Source organism: Prinia subflava, assembly GCF_021018805.1.
Source record: "Prinia subflava isolate CZ2003 ecotype Zambia chromosome W unlocalized genomic scaffold, Cam_Psub_1.2 scaffold_31_NEW, whole genome shotgun sequence".
NCBI classification, from domain to species: Eukaryota; Metazoa; Chordata; class Aves; order Passeriformes; family Cisticolidae; genus Prinia; species Prinia subflava.
In genome coordinates, this window is record NW_026960608.1 from 1,736,839 (window position 1) to 1,754,511 (window position 17,673).

The window sequence follows — 17,673 nt, forward strand, 5'->3', positions numbered from 1 at the left end:
CTGTCATGATCCCTAAGGACTGGACTTTAACTGTTATTGATTTAAAAGACTGTTTTTTTAGTATTCGTTTGCATCCTGATGACGCACAACGGTTTGCTTTCTCCGTTCCATCTATCAATCAACAAGCTCTGTTAAAAAGATATCATTGGGGAGTCCTGCCGCAAGGAATGCGCAACTTGCCCAGCATATGTCAATGGTTTGTTGCAAAAATACTCTCTCCAGTTCGTGCACAACATCCACATTCCCTCATACTGCACTACATGGATGACATTTTGATAGCAGCTGAAGAAGAAACATCTATGAAAGAAACATCAGATCATGTCATCTCGGCAGTGCAGAAAGCAGGATTTACTATAGTCCAAGAAAAAATACAACAACTCCCTCCATGGAGGTATTTAGGTTACAGAATTACAGAACAGACCATTACACCACAAAGACTCCAGCTACTTTGCAATCCAAAAACTCTTAATGAGATGCAACAACTCGTAGGAACTATCAACTGGATCAGACCTCTGTTAGGTATCACAAATCGAGACTTAATCCCTTTATTTGATTTATTAAAAGGAGACACAGCATTAAACTCCCCACGGGAACTCACCAAAGAAGCTCAGAATGCTTTAGAAAAAGTGTTTGAGGCCATTCAGTCGCGTCAAGCACACCGTTATAATCCTGACCTCTCTTTTTTATTTGCAGTTTTAGGAGAAAGCCCCCAACTTCATGGATTAATGTTCCAATGGGATTTGGCAAGGAAAGACCACCTGGTAATACTAGAATGGGTCTTTTTGTCCCGACAGATGAGTAAAACCATAACAACATGCCCTGAAATTATGTCTCAACTCATAATGAAAGCCCGATCTCGAATGTTTTCTCTTTCAGGCAAAGATTTTTCAGAAATATTTTTGCCAGTCAAATCCATATACTTAGAATGGTTGATTCAAAACTCAGAAGTCTTGCAAATTGCGCTTGCAGACTTTGCAGGAAAAATTTCGAGTCACTACCCAAAACACAGACTATTGAACTCACCTTTAAAATTAATTGAAAAACCTCTAAGGAGTTATACACCCTTAGAGGCAATCACCTTTTTTACAGATGGCTCAGGGAAATCCCAAAAATCTGTAATTACCTGGCAAGATCCTAACACCAAAGAATGGGAATCGGACATTGAGAAAATAGAAGGCTCCACCCAGATAGTGGAGCTAGCAGCTGTTGTGCGTGTGTTTTCTAGGTTTAGGTTTCCATTTAACTTAGTAACTGACTCTTTCTATGTTGCAGGTGTGGTGGAAAGAGCAGAGGGATCTCTGCTCAAAGAAGTTCCAAATGATCAGTTATACTGTTTACTTAAGAAACTAATCTTTCTTCTTTCATCCCGACAGCAGCCGTATTTCATCACACATATTAGATCACACACTATCCTCCCAGGTTTTATGGCAGAAGGTAATGCAGTCGCAGACCATCTAGCAATGACAATACAGAACACACTGTCTAATGTTATTGAACAAGCCCGAATAAGCCACGCGTTCTTTCATCAGAACGCATCTGCACTAACAAAGATGTTTGGTATCTCACAAAACCAAGCAAAAGCAATTGTTCAGACATGTTCAGACTGTCAAAAATTAGAAATCCCAGCCATAGCAACAGGAGTAAATCCCAGAGGCTTGAATAGCCTCCAACTATGGCAAACTGATGTAACACAATATCAGTCTTTTGGCAAATTCAAACATATACATTTATCCATAGACACCTTTTCTGGAGCAATTTATGCTTCAGCACATAATGGTTAAAAAACCAGAGATGCAATCAAACACTTTCTTCATGCATTTGCTACACTAGGCATCCCACAGGAAATTAAGACAGATAATGGACCAGCATATATATCCCAGAAACTACACCAGTTTCTCAACATTTGGGGAGTCAAACATACTAGAGGAATACCTCACTCATCAACAGGTCAGTCTATAGTAGAAAGAGCACCCAGGTCACTGAAAACACTTTTAGAAAAACAAAAGGGAGGAGTAGAAGTGCTCTCTACTGTAGAAAGGCTAAATAAAGCTGTATATGTATTTAATTTTTTAAACAACTCATTTATGGAACAGATGCCCCCAATTTTCAGACATTTTAGTAACACTACACAAGCAAAACTTAAGGAGCGGCCACCGGTGTTCATCAAAGACCCTGAAACGGGAAACGTTTCAGGACCTCATCCCCTCATAACTTGGGGGAGAGGCTTTGCGCGTGTTTCCACAGATGCTGGCCCCAAATGGATCCCTGCAAAGAATGTGAAGCCGCAATTGCAGCAGATAAAAGAGCAGCAGAGCACACCTGAAGAAGAACACACCAAAGACACTAGATGACCGCAGATGGTAGCTTCAAGAGGACTTCTGCATTCTGACACAGCCCAGCACTATAGACACTGAAATACGTTTGAAGCAGAGACTTAAGTTCTATAAAAGTTGCACTGTTAAAAATTTTTGAAGTTATTATTGTCATGTCAAAATTGTTCGTTGTTGTATGTTAAAAGTTATTGTCAAATCTTTATGCAGAAGAAAAAGAAAATATAGTTCACTTGAAAAAATCTCCCCAAACAAAAAAGTAAAATAAGATTCATATGTAACTTGAGACTAAATATTAATTTTAAAAGATTGGCTAACAAAAAGGAAGTACCAAATTTAAAATTTTGTAATCCATAAAACTACAGCTTAACTATGAACCAAATTGTTAAATAACAATAAGTTATTGACACAATCACAATGATGAACAAAAGTGAGAATTTTTTCAAAGTAACTATTTCTCTTTTTTTTTTTCTTTTTTTAATATGATTTTACAGGGTGAGATGTAGTCGTGCATTTCTGTACCCGAGCAGGTGTTTCCATATAAGGAAGTTAAGCTAGAATTTTCTATAGCCTGCTCGCTGTAATTGGCTCAGTCCCAGCACAGACACAGTGATAGGGCTTTGGAAGTGCACCTCAAAGTCTAGTGTCCATCTCATTGGGCAAAGAGCCAAATAAGCCCACCTAGACCATCGAGTACTAAAGGGCCTGCATAAGGGTACACGAGGCTTTTTGGGAGTGCCTTAGCCTGTGTAGCTGTGCTTGGTACACTGTGCTCGGCTTATCTCTTTTCATTTTGTAATGTTTATTATTTTTGCTGTTATTAAAACTTTTATTTTACAAAGCATATCCTGGGAAGCCGTCTCGCTATTTTATTAAGCCATTACTCCGCTGGCTGGACCCTCGGAGTTATCGGGAGAAATCTCGATAGGCACTGACTTCTGCTCTCATTCTAGGGACAGGAAAACACTTGGAGTTCCCCGGGCTCCACACCAGGCTTCAGATTCTCACTTATGGATCTGAGCCAAACTATTCTTTTCACTTTCTAACTGGTTCAACTAAAGGAGCAACACTCTGCATGCAATTGTTTATATACGTCTATAAGTACTCATTGGGGATTTTTTTGTCTATAATTGCATCAGAAGTGTCGGAGACCTAACAGAAGACCCCCAGTTTTAGGTCATCAAAAGAAAAACAAAACAAAAAAATTTATTATTTCCCCCCCTTTTTTTTTGTTTTGTTTAAATACTTTTTCAGACACTATTTTAGGTTATCAGTTACCTTCAGAACTTACTGAGGACAGCATAAACTCAAAAGCGATTCTGATTTAGTAGTCTACTACTGAATTGCGCTTTACAAGAAAACAATTCAAAAACTGCTTCTCATGGATTTACTCTTGTGACTTGAATAGGCTTCTGCTTTTTAAAACTGAAAGCAGGACAATCTGCAATATGAGCACACACAAAAACTAGAAAGGCATAATTGAGGCATAATTGTAAGACTATTTTATGGGGATGGAAAAAAAAAGGAGAAACAACAGGTTCTGGATTTTAGAGTTGGAGAAGTAGGGGGTTGGATCGCTTTGCTGTTTGGCTAGAACAGCAAGGGGGGGGTCTCAGGCATTTTGGGGTGAGGAGAGACAGGAGTGATGGGCAGAATAACAGGGAAAGGAGATTATAAAGTAGCATTAACAATTATACAAGGCTGTAAAACTGCTATCACAAACTTACTTTAGCTTTGGGTTTTGGTTTCTTAGCTTATGCTGTGGGACTTGGAAAGCGAAAGGTGGGAACTAGGAGCCGGAGGGGACGCACGTGGCTATGTTGGCTATACGGCTACAGTGCACGTGGCGGCAGCCATGCTGTGCTGGGCTTAGCAGGACGGGGATAACTCTCGGGGGTTTGTTTAGGGGAAGGAGGGTTAGGAAGAAAGAGCAGCGAGGGGAGAAGGGAGTAAGAGTGAGGAAGGGGGTTACAGAATTTATAAAACTAAGTTTTGAGAGGTGCGGGGCTTGGGCACAGCTGAATACTGCTTTTTCTTTCTCTGATGGCTGTCTCGCTGAACTAGGCGGGTTTGGGTTCTTTTCACTGCTGTCTAGGGCATTGGTTGCTTGAGCTGAACGGTCTGTACGGTCTGAGGGGTCTTTCTTGCTGCCGCTGCCAGGCAGGGGGAGGGCTGGCTTGGCCCCGTTGCTGCAGCAACGGTGCTGCGGGCGGCGGGCTGGGTGTGCTCCGCATGGCTTCTGTGGGTGCTGGGGTCCGCACGCGTGCAGCAGCGGGACCGGGGCTGCAACGCAGCTCTCACCAGGGCTTTGCTGCACCAGCACCTAACGGCGCTGGGGCCGTGCAGCCCGCGCCGGGGCCCACGCCATGGCGGGGGTCCCGCTGGGCCAGGGCCGCTCTGGGGCTGCACTGGGCCGGGGCCGCTCTGGGGTTGCTCCGGCTGGCAGTGGTGGGATGGCGGCGTGGTGGCTTGCGGGGTCTCTGCGCAGTGAGGGAAGGGCAGCTTGGGGCCGCGACTGCGGCCCAGGACGGCCCCTCTGCCATGCCGGAGACAGCGCTGAAGCGGCGTTCTGCGAGGTTCTGCGCTGTGCTGGTGGTGTGGTGGTCTATCTTTGTCTCAGGGTCGTTGGTGCTCGTGCCCCATATTGGGCACCAATTGTTGTAGTTTGGATTTAGGGGGGTCCCCGGGGAGGGTTCCCCGGGGACCCCCAGTCTTTAGGTTTGTTGGTATTTGCATGTGCAATTCCACAAGGAATAAATATTAAAGTATTTTTAAAAGCTTTTTTAGAATCTTACAGTGAGGACCAGGAAAAGGGGGGAATGTAAGTACACCCTGAGCTTGGCTGCTCTGCTTTTTCCTATGCCATGTGTGTCCAAACCTGGATGAAACCTCCTGGGATTGAGCCAGGAAAGCACCAAAACTGAGCCCTTTTTAGTGCCAGAGCTGAGTGATATCTCCATGAATTTGGGGAGCATTATGGGATGGCAGACACACACAGCTGGTATGAGACAGAGGTTATCCAAAATCTCTTTCCCAAATATTTGCATTCTGCATTCCCACCAATTTATTTACTTTAAACTCAACTCAGGGAGGGCAATCATGCAGATTATGAAAACCAACAGCAACTAGGCTGTTTCCAGGAAAGGCTCCCTACCATGAGACAGGTCAGAGCAGTCAGCTGCTGTCTAATCCAACAAAACAGGAGGAAAATCAGGATTTCGCAGGTGGAACAAACAGGCGTTTGCTCCCAGGTTTTTGCAGGCTCTAAGGAAGCAAAGGCTGATTTTCCACCAGCTCTGATCTGCAAATCACCGGAGTGTTGGATGCAGCACAAACAGGCCTCTCTCATTCAACAACCCTCTTAAACCAGGACTTCAAAACCAAGCAGAAAAACCCAGCAAAAGCAAAGGATTTCTTTAAATTGGAGCAGATTAAGCAAACTGAGCAAGGAGGAATTATTTTGTTACAACAACTGAAGACTTTTCCTTGCACGACACCAGAGGTTGGGGCTGTAACATTTCAGCTGAGCACTGGGTCAAATTAGGCTGGTTAGAACATGTTACGCTTAAACCCAGGGCTAAAACACACCAATAAATGACTGTAATTACCACAGCTGAGCAGTCTTGTGGCAACAGATCATGTGCATTTTTTTAGCTCATGGAAAATGCAAGGGAAAAATGCAAGTGTGAGATCATCCCCATGAGGCTGGAGCAGGAACACTTCCCTCAGCCTTGATGACTGAGAAGGACCAGCACAGAACCACTGCCACAGCTCAGCTGATGGCTGGCAACACACTGAAATAATTTGCTTCTGTATCTGAGCTTTGAATATTTATTTGCAAACCAATGAACCTGATGGAAGTTTGGGGATTGAATCACATTTTTATGTAACTGCCTAAGTAGAAATTATCAGTTTTGAAGAACCTAAGGATGACAGTTTATGTAAGTTTTAATCAAGTTTATATTTTAAGAAATCCAGGCATTAAAAAGCAAAATGACAATTTACAATACAACAAAAGGCTCTTTACATAATATCTTCTAAATCTGAATAGTTCCTCTAAATAATTCTCACTCCTCACATTGAAATGGACAAAAATACACACCTGGGTGACCAGATTATAGCTTTTTTAAGCAGAATCTGCTTAAAACCAACATGAACATCTTGCAAGTCCTTCAGGAGCATAAAACTCCTCCCATGCAATCATTAAACTGCCTTCACTCCTGCAAGTGACTGAAGATGACAAATCCAAGTGACACATCAGTGGTCACTAATACCTCACTCAGCAGAACTGAAAGCAACTGATTCCCATGGAAGAGATATTAATGCTGAAGTTATTTAATAAAGAGCATGGAACAGCAGATGCAAAAACTTCATCTGAATTTATAAACCTGGATTTAACCAGGTAAAATGCTCTTTGTCAAGGGTTAGCACTGGCCAGATGTTAATGCAACTATGAGTATATGTTTTTCCTAATGAGCTACTGTGAGATGTCAAGAACAGAGCAGAGCAGGCCTAAAACTTGAAAACAGAGAACAAAAATTTATTACATTACATAAGAACAGAAATAGAAAGGAAAACTCTAAGCACACACACAAAACAGAAATTAAACCTTCCCAGAACATTTCTTCTCCTCTCCCAATTTCCACCCCCTACATGTTACCCTCCATAGACCAAACCCTTGGGTTTTAAATCAAACAATCACCACTCAAAAAAACCCTAATCTTCAATTCAGCAAGGGAGAGAGGAGTCTCTCTCGCACCACCTACTGCTCCTCAGAAAACACAGGTCCACCCCTTATGTTTCCATGTCACCCGTGGCACCGCCCGGAGAAAGTTGCCGTGGTGACACTCTCTTTTCCATGTCCAGTGCTCTCACCACTGTCCATGGGCCAAAGCTGCATATAGGGCTCTTTTAAGGATGCTTGCATGCCAAGCTCTCCCCATTTTTCCCCTGGGGCCGAGGGTTCCAAGAGCAGGTTTCCCCTGAGGGCAGAGGGCACCACCACACCTTCTCCCTCTCTTCTCTGCTCACTCCACTCTTAAAGTGCCAGTCACTGTAGCAAAAACAGAGGCAGCCGTATCCACCCAAATGCAGTTTATGTTCAAAAGAGACTTGAGTTCAGTCTATGGCTAACATTATGCAAGAAAAGTCCAGCTCAGAAGCCACTCTTCTTCAATTCCCTGCCCATAGGGTTCTTTCCAATCGTGCTTTATCATCTCGGTCCCAGGCTGTTTTTCTTTCTCTTCTGAAACCACTAGCCATGAGAATCAATGTCTGGGAAAAAAAGTTTCCTTCTGCCAAGAAAGGGTTAACAGTTTCTGGCTCCCGGCAGGGTGCAGGCTCAGGCACTCCCAGGCTCAGCAAACTCAGAAGGTACCTCCACAGTTTTCCACCCCTCCATCCTGGATGGGGCCAGCTCAGCTCCAGTCCTGTTCACTCTCTTCCCCCCCTGGGGCCCCAGCTTATTCAGCTCGGCCGAGTGGCTCTCCTCAGCCCGGCCACGTGGCTCCCCTCCCCCACTCAGCCTAAAGCTGAGCAGGGGAGAGGAGATGTTTCCCTGCTGAAACCAGAACCCAAAAGAGACAGACCTTCTGAGAGTCCTTGCTTTTAACTCCTTGTGTCCTCGGAGGTGTGTCCAACCCCTCAGTGGCCACTAAAAAATGCCAACATTCAAACCTGACCACTGATTGGTTTGACCACAGCCTCTTGAAAAAAAAAACTCACTTCCCCTCAAACCAGGACACTCTTCCTCCCAAAACACCTGTACAGATCCAGGGAATGCAGCATGATTATCACTTCTTTCTTAATCTCTTGTATGAAATCCATCTGCTGATTATGTTTTGCTTTCCAACATTCCTCCCCAAGTCTTTGACAGATTCCTTTCTGCTTTCCCAGCAGATCAGTTCCCTGACCTGACCAGTTCCATGAGAAGGAACTCAGTTCCATGGTCTCCAACTAAAAACAAAGGATCTCAGCAAGGCACTACCAGAATGCTGTCACCCACTACAGCTGTTCTCTACACAAGAAATGCATTTGGCTAAAAACAGAATTTACTTTCTTTATGCAAAGCCAAATAGGCAATTCTGTCAAAGAGAAAACTTCCAGCTAAGTGGGTGAAGGGAGAAGAAAAAGTAAGAAATGTGAAAATAGAGGCTGCCACCTTACAAAATCAATAATGTTCCTGTGGAACCTGAAACTCTTCTTACCTCAGGAACTCAATCAGTTCTTCCTTCCCTAATTCATTTTTTCCATTTGATAAGAAGTTGTCCAGAAGTTTCTTTGGGGAAAAAAAAAGTCCTAAGTTTAGAGGTCCGTCAAATACATTCATTTCAAGTTAAAGTGTTATTTAGGGACTTAATGAGAAAATAAACACTTCATAAAATCTGGGAGAATCCTAAATTCTGTATAATTACCGTTGTCACTTTCCTGACTTGGAATTCCTCCTGGTGAGTGTTTCAGTGCCTGCTGCAGAGTGAGCAATGTGTGCTGTCCTCAAGCTTCTTTCTGCAGGCAAAAAAACCCCTACATTTTCATGTTAGTGCCTTGGCAAACATGAAATCTGAAGAAAAACAAGCTGCAGGGAACACCAGAGATATATGGAAAGAGCAGGAGCCAGGAGGGGACAGGCAGTGCTAACTCCACTGGGGAGTTCTTTGGATATAACTGGATTTATTTAGTTACCTACTCTATACCTGTTTTACTCCTCTACATGGCAATAAAAACAGAAAAATCAGGTTCCAAACATACCCAGATTTGTCATGCACACATTTCCCTTCTGATACGGGACATAAAAAGACATAAATTGTACATAAAGCTGGAAATACAATCCCAGTTTTCTGTTACAGGGCAGCACAGCTTTATTCTAGAAACTGCTCCACTAAAGATGCTCCAGCAGAAGGAAATGAACAGCTCCAGGAGTCATTAAACCACTTCAGATGTTGTATTTAGTAATGTAAAAATCACCACCTTTCTCAAGCTGCATCCAGCACTAAAACATTTCCTAAAATATTTGCACACTGAGCCCTCTTTTGGCCCTGCAAACACAGGAAGTTTTTGCAGGGATCAGTCAGTCCCCAATATTGTTTTTCACAGAACTATTAAAGTTGGTAAAGGTCTCTTAGATCATCAATTCCAACCTGTGCCCGACCCCACCTTGTCACCAGCCCAGAGCACTGAGTGCCACCTCCAGTCCTTCCTTGGACACCTCCAGGGGTGAGACTCCAAATCTCCCTGGGCAGCCCCTTCCAATGCCTGGCCATCCTTTCCAGGCAGAAATTTCTCCTGAATCTCTAAAGATAAGGCACAGGCAGGTGCAGTGTATTCTGCAGTTTTATTGGAACACTCCAAGAAATCTCAGTCCTGGTGGCTCCTCCGGCTGCCTGGAGAAGCTCCCACACAGCAATCCATTGTCACCAAAAAGGTGATACTGTCTTCAAGTCACACTGATGACATCACCTGAAGATGCTTCTGAAGTCACAATCTAACAAATGTTCCTCATGAGCTACTTTAAATGAGACACTGGAAAAATATTGAATATGTAGCATCAGGCCCCAGAGTGAATCTTGGGCAAAAGGAGGCATTTTCCGTATCAATCAAGATCCTGGGAACAAGGGGAGATTTACATTAGGATTGAAAGGGCCAAAGGGCTGGGAGCCAGTCTGTGCCGGTCAATACACAGAAAGGATTGTGTTAGCACCACTGAAATAATAAATTATCACTGCTTTTACAATAAGCTCTTCAAGAATGCAATAAAGAGTTCAGTGTGTGCCCCTCACTCAGGAATTCAAAACTTTTCAGTGGAGGTCTGGCTTGCAGCAAAGATAACAGCTGAAACCCAACCATCCTGACCTTGGGAAGCTTCATAATAATCTGCTAAAAGGTGAAAAATGCACAGGTTCCTGCTCCCACAACCCTCAGCCTTGAGGCCAGAGCTTTGAGCAACCCCAGGTTTAAATACTGAGAGTTCAGACCTGATGCTTTCAGACAGACCAAAATTAGAAGTGAGAAATGCAATTTTTCCCCTCAAGACTCTTGCCTGTTGCAGGACTACTAATATTGAGGTTTTCTCATCTGCTTTCACAGATAATTTTAAAATTCTTCTCCAATTCAATGAAATCATGACAGGAAATTAAGAAATTATGGAAATAGGGAAAGAAGTCTTACGATATTTCATACCAGCTCCTGACTTTGATGAACAATATTATGTCTTCCCAGTCATGTATTTCCTTCTAAATCTGGCAAGTTTCCCAATTGTGGAAATAGCAAGTCACCAAATAAAAATGCCACTCTTTCAAGCTTAAAAGATAAATTTTAATTTGCATGAAATTCACCTAAGGCCAGGCAGAACGGGAACAGAATACAGGAATTTTTCCTGTCTGCACAATCCATATGAAATATTGTTTTTTGAGGACTCACCAAACCTTTCCTAAAAATAACCATAAAAGATGACAATTGTTGGCAGGGGTGGGACAAGACCCACGGTTAACAGGATGCCAATGCCAATTTCCAAAAATGACAACCAAAAGGTCATGAAAAGAGTTATACAGAACATTTATAGCCAGATTTGATGTCAGTGCAACATCAAAGAGAGATGCAGTTTGTGATCAAGGCTTGTGGCAGGAAATGGATTTGTGTAGACAGTTATCTTTATTCTCTCTCAAGGTGAATCCACCAGGAGTTAGTTTTAAACCATTTTAACATCCAATTCCTCAAAACCACTGAAGAAAAAGAATGACTAAATCACCACCAAAAATCAGCTGTCCCAAGAGAAGAGCAGGGAAAGGTGGTATTTGTGCACACCCATAGCCCAAGGAGCTGAAATTATTCCACCTGCATTGTCAAAATGCTGCTTCATTCCAGCTAGAGCCAAGTTTTCCAAAAACTTGCTGCAACAATCCTGAGCTACAGCTGAGTGAATAACTTGTAAGAGCTTGCTCCAGGAGGTGTGTGAGCCATCAGTCCCAGCCGTGTTTATCCACAGGCTGCCCCATGAAGGATCCCAAACTGAGATCTGGGATCCAGTGAATTAGTTCAGCTCTCTAGAAAATGAGATTTATTTGATCCCAGCTGAGAACAAATGATTCCCAGGCAACAACAGTGCTCAAAAATTTTCCAAGATTTGGAAACAGGAAGGTAAAAAGTGCGAAAAGAGAGGAGAGTAATAGCTGGCTGCTTTTCAACACCCATGATCACACACTGAGCCCTGAGAAAGTCAACATCTTTCCCGTTTTACCACCTTATCCTTTTTCACAAATTACATAAACCAAGGGAAGGAATGCAAGTGTGGGAAGCAACTCAGGCTTTGCTTCTTACTCTCACAGATACTGAACCAAACACATAGTACTTTCTTCTACACTGGATCTGAACTCCAAGGTCAATTTATTGGCTTAAAATACAGAGAGGATGCTTCCCTGCTTTAAATGCTAATCTGAGGCTCAGGAGATCTAGGTTCAATTCCCTGCCTCACCACATACTTCCTGTGCGACCTTGTGCCATAAATTTCAGTGCCTGTCTTTCCATCTGTGACTGAGACAGTATTTCCCTATTGAACGGAGTGTTGTAAAGATAAATACATTAGGAAAACATCAGGAATCACAGGCCACAGCCATTTGTGGAGCGGGCTGTTGGGGAACTTATCTGTGTCAATATTCCCAATCAGGCAGCAGGGAAAGCAAGGAAGGGCTGCCAATGTGAAAAAATTTAACTAGCGCAGGACAGAGAGAAGACATAAAGTATCAGCAGAACAGACAGAAACTGAAACCTCAATTATTAATTACAGAAAATTTCCATTATTTCAACCAAGTTTTGAACAGAAATGAAACTCAGAAACCAGCTGGGCAAGCTGCTGAAGGGAGCAAATACACCTACCAGCAACGCATCATTGCCCTGTTTTTGGAGATTATCACACAAAACACCTCAGATTTGAGGTGGCAGAGGGGCTGCTGAGTCTGGGGGCAAAGAATCCCTGGAGACTGTCCCTGAAAGGAAGCACCCGCTGCTGAAGTCCCCAGCCCTTTGTGAGATGCATAAATAGGAGTGGGCAGAGAGTGGCCCCAGTGGGGTCCCCACTGCTGCTGCCCCAAGGCAGCGAGGGGGACACAGCGGGAATGGGGAGGGCAAAAGATGGTCACCAGCCAGGCAGGGGCTGACAGGAGTGACCTCCCCCTGCCCCGAGCCCAGGAGGACGCGGGGGAGGTGTCTGGAACCGGAGCTGCGGAGCAGCCAGGGGGAACAACTACAAGGCTACGTGGCATTCGCAGGCAGCGGCTGCCGGGGAGGGAGTACGGGGGGTCGGCCAGGGGGGACCTGGAGGGGACGACTGCACATCGCAGCCCCTCCTGCCCAGCGAAACAGAAAGATAAGGAGAGGAAAGGGAAAGAAGGAGACGGAGAATCTGTGCGCTGGGGAGCGGAGCGGGAATGGGCGGGGGGAAGCGCGACCCGCGGCGCGGGCTGGCTTTAACCCCATCTGGGCAGGCTCAGCCAGGAGCCCCCGCCCGGCCTGGCCCGCCTCCCCCAGCACCGGGAGTCCCTTTAGGAGCGGCTCCCCAGAACCCGTCCCCGAACCCGCCAGGTCTCCTGGGGGGATGCCCGCGCTCTACAGGGCAGCGCACCTGGACAGATCCTGGCCGTCTGTCCCGGACACCCTGAACCCTGCCTACCCCGCACCTCGGGCACCCCACGCGCCTCAGCCACTCCAACCCACCCCGGGCACCCCATCCCACCCCATGTCCCGGGATATCGGATCCCCTTGGATCCTGCCCCCACCTGCCCCGGGCGCTACGTCCACCACCAAACCTGCCCCATAGCCCGGGCTATCCCCCACCTCAGAACACCCTTCCTGTCCCCGGGGTCGCGCCTGTTCCTCCAGACGCCCCTGCCCGGCTCCGCGCCGCCTCCCGCCCTCGGTTCCGCGGGGCTCTGCTCCCGGCACTGCCCACCGCGCCCGGGCTGGGCACCGCCGCTCTACGCAGCCCCCGGGAGCAGTGGAGCCCGGGGAAGAGGCCCCGGGGAGCGGTGCCCCAGCGCTCCCGCCGGCACCGACCGTGTGTCCCGCAGCCTCCGCCGCCTTAGGGCCGGCCGCCCGCCCGCGCCGCCATCATGGAATGCACGCATCGCGCCTGCGCCGCCGCGCCGCCGCGCCGCCGCCGGCCAGGGGCGGGCGGGCGCGCCAACCACAGCCCGCCCGGATCCGCGGCTCCCGGACACCCGCGCCCGCCGAAAGCTGCGCGGGAGAGCGGCCCCGACGGGCAGGAGTGGTGGCACCTGAGGGCGGGTGACCTGTCTGAGCATTGTGTGTCCCTCCCGGACACCGCCCGCCACCCCCGGGCACTGCCCGTCACCTCTGGGTACTGTCCCCTAGGCATTGTCTGTTGCCCTGGTCACTGTCTGTCTCCCTCGGGCACTACACTGTCACCCTTGGACATTGTCCCCTGGTCACTGTCTGTCCCCCTTGGGCAATGTCACCCTCAGGCACTGTTTGTCACCCCACAGCCACTCCAGTACTCCACCTGTGTCACCAAACAGTGAAAAACGAGGTTCACTTTGTTTGAAAAATTTAGAAGTTTAATTAAAAAAAAAAAAAAAAAGGCAATTAGGAGGCAGAAAGCAAAGGGTTAATACGGTCGACCTGATACCTTGGCCGACTGGGTGATTTGGCATTCAGCCAAGTGCACACGCTAACGAAAAGGTTCGTTCCTTAAAAGTATCAGCCTGTTGCATATTTATAAATTCACATGCATGATTCAAACATTTGAGTGTGAATTTCTTTGTTCAGTTTCAAGTCCCCTCAATCATTTTATCTGGTAGATCCATCTGCGAGTGGCTCCATTCTGTCTGATAGCATAGGTTTCATAAATTCTTCTCCTGGGGCTTTGGTCATCTTCATTTGAACAAGATACTGATAAGAGAGGTTCAATAAATTCTTTCTTGTAGCTTTTGGTCGGCAATCTTCATTTGGTTAATTCAGGAATGCAGGAGAATTCCAACCCCCCCCCCACCCCCCCCCACCTTCTGGTAGGGGTTTGATTCAGTTTGGTCAACTGGTTTGACTGGTTACAAAAAAATCTTTACAACTCAAAAAAAGAAAATAAAGTAAAATCTTCCCACATTATGCATAGAGTACTCATTTTAATATTTGCGAAAAGCCAACTTTATGTGTTTATAACAAAACCATGTCCCGGACCCCTTGGGGGTCTCTGATCTCTGTTATGAACAAGTTTCCCGGTAAAAAAAAGAAAAAAAAGAAAAAAAAGAAAAAAAAGAAAAAAAAGAAAAAAAAGAAAAAAAAGAAAAAAAAGAAAAAAAAGAAAAAAAAGAAAAAAAAGAAAAAAAAGAAAAAAAAGAAAAAAAGGCTGGGCTGTCCCTGTCCTAGGGGGTTTTTCCTGTTTAACCCCCCCCCACACCCCAGCCAGTCTGAGTAGGGAGGGCTGCCCTGAAGGAAAGTTGCCTGGCAACTTTTCCCTACCTAATTGAAATGTGAAAAGAAGCTGCCCACGCCTAGATAGCCCTATTGTCCTTTGTAACTACCTCATTTAGCAAGAGTAACCTCAGCTAGGACCAGGACAAATGCATATGCATGTGTATATGCAAATAAAACCACCCTGGTGGATCCTGGGAGGATTTTTTCGGGAAACCGCACCCCAAGACAAGAAGCTAGAGGCGTCACAGGAGAATTAGATAGTGCCCTGGGCGAGCACGAAGTGGATGCACCCCCTGACCTGGTTTGAAGATTCACCATGACCTATGAGGAGTTTGGATGGAATGGGAACCAACCAGCCAAAGTGACTTAGGTAGAGAATGGGGAACTCTCAAAGGTTTCCCTGAAGTTAAAAAGCTGACTCTGCCCCCCTGCAGCAGACTGCTCATCCACCCTGCCTCCTGATGGTTGACCAGAGAGAACTCCATAGCCAGTCCTATGGGAACAAGGACTCAGCAGCTACTGCTTGCAGTGGAATGAAGAACTGGGACAGCACCTGCTCCTTCAGATGGCTGCAGCAGAGTAGAAAACTCCGATTGGACGCTGCAATCCTGCTGATGACTTTAATAAAGAGCTGAATATTAATAAAGGCATATGCCCTGTTCTTTTCAATCTCCATTTCCCCCCCCCCCCTCATGCCACAACAAAGATGAGTGGTTAGTTTTCCACTTTGTACATTCCACCCCACAATTTGGGAGGTCACAGCGCATGCCTGACACTAAAACTGTGTCATAACACAAAAAGCTTTAATGGTGACAGCATGAAAGTGAAGAGATGAGCCTGAGTGAGCAAAGTGAGGAGGAAGGAGAGGTTTAATCACTGGTTGTGCCAGGGGAGGTTTAGTTGGATATTAAGGAAAATTTGTTCATGGAAAGCGTTGTCCAGCACTGGCACAGGCTGTCCAGGGCACCCATCCTGCACAGAGACCCCATTCTTGAGGAGGAGTCCCTATCCCTGGAGGGTTTTAAGATCCCTGTGGATGTGGCACTTGGGTTAATAGTGGCTTTGGTAGTGCTGAGGAATGGTTGGACTCAGTGGTCTTGGGGGTCTTTTCCAACCTGAATATTCCTGTTGTTCCATGATCCTGTATATCATGACAGGCAGCTCCGTTCCCATGTTCAGCCTTGGAGCATCCCAAGCCCTGCTGCAAAGAGGATCAAGGGCAGGGGCTGAAGAAAACCCTCCTGGGCTGCAGAGCCCCTCTGGCACATTAATTTTTTTTTCCTGGCAAATAATGTACCAATAAATCTTACACTCTTCACTTTATTTACACCAGGCAGTTTACACCAATGTATTTCTATTAATGTGTTTAAAAAAATGTGCCTCAAACTTGCTTATAGCAGTGATTTCAGAGATATTGTGTGGAATTCAGCTCCATGTGGATGTAAAATAAATGTGACAGCTGTGCTTTTATATAAGCCCCACTAAACTGTGGATCACAGCAGAAAAAGTTCACACTTGACATTCATATGCAATATAATAAATGTGTATATATAATCTATATAACAGACATAAAAAGACTAACCTTTTAAAATGAATGGGGTTGTGTTTACCCCCAGATTGATCTTAGATGTGTTCATAATGAATATAGAAAATTTTATGATGAAATTGTTCCTTAATGTCAGAGAATTTCTTTCTGGAGACTAGTGAAAGAGTTTGATTTGCCATAACGAATACCCTGTGCCAGACAGGACTAAAATAAATTCCCATTCATCTTTTTAAACAAGCAGGCCCTGGTAAGAAAGGCCAGAAGTGGTGGTGGCTGCTGAATTTTTAAGCAATTAATAGGTTACCTTGTTAAATAAAGGCAAAAACAACTCTCAGAGTAACTTTACCATTAATTTTACACGTATAGGCCCATAAAATTATGACTATATTTTCTGCTAATGTGGAGCAAACAGTGAAAGAACATAAAATCTGTTGCATCTGAAAAGCAAAATTTTGTATGTGAATCCATGGAAAATTCCAGGTGGAAAAGGCAGGAGAAACCTTTTCCTCTTAACAAGATAATTGCTCTACCCCTTCCACAAGTTTTCCTGCACACATGTGACTCCTGGCCTGATTTTTTTCCCTGGGGAATAGTGTGGATCAGCATATCTCATGTTTTATTATGGTTGATAAGAACCTATAAATTTTCCTGTAAAGCAGATTGAGACCTTCAGACAAAGATTTAGGGGAAAAATAATCTGCTCCTTTGTGTCTTGGGTTATGTAACAAAAAAAAAAGTGTATTCTATTTCATCTGTTGAAAGCAGTTGAAGAGATGTTTTCCTGAAAGCTGGGAACAGTTAAAGATCGGGGACTAAAGAACGGGGTCTGACCCAATGTGGGTATATCACACGTTCTTCCCTTTATTCCTTGAGATGGCAGGTTAAATACCGACAGAATAGTTTACAAGAACAGGTGCATTCTGATAGGCAGTGAACATACAGAAGTATGTAAACTACTGCAGTTTAAGGTAGCCACCATGTCTTCTCAGTAACTGTTCCATGCTAGCAGCACCACTACCTTAACACATTCCCAGTACCAGATAACCTTATCTGGTACTACGTATGCTGGACATACTAGGCCTACTAGGGCCTGACCTGAGGCCTGGTCTGAGGCCCAGCTGTGGATAGCTCTGCCTTATGATCTAAGTTATCCTGTTCCTGCTACAAATTCCCCCTTTTTCTTTAGAGCTATCCAAACTGGGTCTGTGACACGATTGGCTGCCTTAACATACACTATTATAAGCAAAGCACTACTTGAGTTACCCGAGAAAAAACCCTAAGATCTTAGCTGCTAAAAGCAAAAGATGAAAGCACATTATATTCAGTCCTTGCTCTTCATTCATGCACAGGTTCTAAATTAAAGTTTCAAATCATCTG

At 45.1% G+C, this 17,673-nt stretch overlaps 1 protein-coding gene across 1 annotated transcript in view; it reads right to left on the reverse strand.

The window, feature by feature from the left end:
• LOC134565035 (fibronectin type-III domain-containing protein 3a-like) overlaps positions 1-13,514 on the reverse strand; it is a 77,168-nt gene extending 63,654 nt beyond the window's left edge. Inside the window, 1 exon segment of the mRNA XM_063424399.1 lies at positions 13,374-13,514. The gene's annotated coding sequence lies outside the window, so the exon portion shown is untranslated.
• Between the last annotated feature and the right edge of the window lie 4,159 nt (positions 13,515-17,673).